Raw genomic sequence first — 2599 nt, 5'->3', positions numbered from 1 at the left:
AATGTCAGCTTTCTTTTCAGATGTCACAGGCTTGCTTTAGCATCGTACATTGCTGATAGAGCGAATCTAATAGTTTTTTGGGTCATGAGAAGACAGGAAGCGGCACATGAGCGCAAGGTGCTCACTGCAAGATGTCTAAGAATATTGAAAAAAAAACTTAAGCCATTTTCGCCAAAGAGATCCTTGTATAGATGCGACGCAGCTGGTGGTAATGCTTACACTGGCGAATGCGTTGACACTGGCACTTTTCGTGGCATTGCGCAAACCTGGGAAAGCGCAAAGCATGCAGTGATAGACCAGTCTTTCCTCCTCGAACGTGCCAATCACTGCTACTCAGCAACGAGAGACGAATGACTTCGAACGCTGCGAATGTTTATTGGGGAGTTTTAGAACAGCGCACCGCAAGCCCTTGCGGTGTGGGCGCTGCCACTGCGCATGCTTCGTAACGCGAGCCGCAGTTCGCGTTTCACGGCCCGCCTGCAAAAAATCTGATGTAGTGGGGCAGCTAAAGTTTCTACATTGTTCTCTAGAGGGCCAAACGCTAATCTGAAACTTCTTATTGTTCAGCAGCGCATAGGAGAAATATCACACCGGCACTACTTTGGAAGTCAACGGTGCCTTTATATACAAGGTGGCAAGCGAACAGTTGTACAGCGCGAGTAGTCAGTTTCGTTTTTTTTTTTTTGGTAAGCTCGCTTGCAGATACTGCCTGCGTCGGCGTTGCGAGGTGAGAAGGAAGAGAGAGGGAGAGGGGACGCAAATGCGCAATGGCGGTGTAAACGCCGCGGAAAGGAATGCCTAGATGATAGAGAACGGAGCGCAGGTTAGCAGCCGCTCCCTGAGTTGGCGTTGCGAGGCAAGAGAGGAGGTGGCCTAAGAGAGAAGAGAGAGGGGGATTTGACACGCATGCGCAGTAAGGGTGCTCACGCCGCACACCGGATTGAGCTTGACCCTAAGCTGCTTCGCATCTAAAAAAAAAGAATTTGATGCCGATAGCACTGTCGAGGGCGAAAGTAATGCGCATACAACTTTGAAGCTAACAAAGAAAAGAAGTACGCGTCAGAATCGTAGAAGTACGGTAACTTGCCTTCGACGACCCAGACAGCGGGCACATTCTCGAGATAAAGCAGAGAAAAAAAAAGCAGCGCTGGGCAGCGGCGCAGTTTCGTGCATTCGGCGTGTCGAGATCAAGATCTGATAAGCGCGGTCCACCTACTCATTTCTCGCCGCCCGCTATCTCAGCCGTCGCTTCGCGCGTCAAAAACTTTTCGGCGTTGGGATTATCTAAACTTGCGTTCGAAACAAGATTACGTGTATGTCGTACTTTCGTCAGTTATCAGATGTTCGCGCAGGCGCAGGGAAGGTGAACTATGTTTCGAACCTGCAGACACGTAGCGCCGATTCCTAGTACGAGTTTGCGAGCGGTGGCTAACGCTATGCACTGCCCGCCAAAGAAAAAAAAGATTTCCTAAGCCTCGACGTTAGGACACATTGCTACGAGACTTCGCCATATACGTAGGAGTCTCTTCATTCGTCTCGCATGGGAAATGGTCCGTGAGTACAGCTCCACGCTGCTGTCTCATCGCCTTGTGCGCTATGTTTGGCATCGTAGAATTTATGTCGAAAGATCGTAAGAAAGTGGTGCTAGTGGCTCCACACCGGCGCTGTTTTTGTTTATCGGTGTAGCCTTTAGGTTAGTTTCGACGGCCGCTAGAGTTTTAAATAAATCGCTATTTCAGTGTTCCTGCCTTCGGGTTTTGGATACAGTATGTTTGACACATTATAAGATTTTTTTTATATTTGAGCCTAAAATTTGAGGACCAAAGAACAAAAAAAAAACAGCTTTGAGCTCGAATCCATTATCAAGAGTTTTGCGTTTGTAAGGCTATATTTACAAGGCCCGGTTTGTTTTGTCTTGGTACTTTTCACGGGATACCCCAATGTCCGCAGGGGACCCGCAGATTGCAAGATCAAATCCCGGCTGCGGCAGCTGCATTTCCGATGGAGGCAAAAATGCTGTCACGGGGCGTGTGCTCAGATTCGGGTGCACGTTGTAGAACTCCAGGTGTTCGCACTTTCAGGAGCCCCCCACTACGACGTCTCTCATAATCATATCGTGGTTTCGGGACGTTATACCCCACATGTATATCAATCAATCCGATGCCCAGAGTGCATGACGCAAGTGGCCTAAACGTCGCGTTGATTACGCTACCACGGCTTCACAATCAAATATAAAACCAGTCCGCCGCATGCTCATAGCGCACTTTAAGGACGTGTGTGTGTTTTCGGGAAGTCGTTCGCTTGGGCGTATTGGTGACCGAGCACAATCCGCACCTCTGGATGTGGCAACACGAGCTGTTTGTGGTTGTTGCTATTTTGTCTTGGTCTCTCCTTAGTCGCGTAATTGTGATAGCATGCACTTTTATAAAACAAGATCGAAACTTTGCATTAGCACTTGCCGCACTGAACATGCGTGCTACGTGGTGCTCTTCTGAACCCACATTACCCACGTGTTCTGACCACTTCCACATCGAGCACCACTCTCTGTTGGTCTCGGTGTATGACAAGGTCATGGAATTTGTTCCTTGATATGTTCTAT

The sequence above is a fragment of the Rhipicephalus microplus genome, chromosome 8 (assembly GCF_043290135.1).
Source record: "Rhipicephalus microplus isolate Deutch F79 chromosome 8, USDA_Rmic, whole genome shotgun sequence".
NCBI classification, from domain to species: domain Eukaryota; kingdom Metazoa; phylum Arthropoda; class Arachnida; order Ixodida; family Ixodidae; genus Rhipicephalus; species Rhipicephalus microplus.
Note: the sequence above shows the minus strand (reverse complement) of the source record.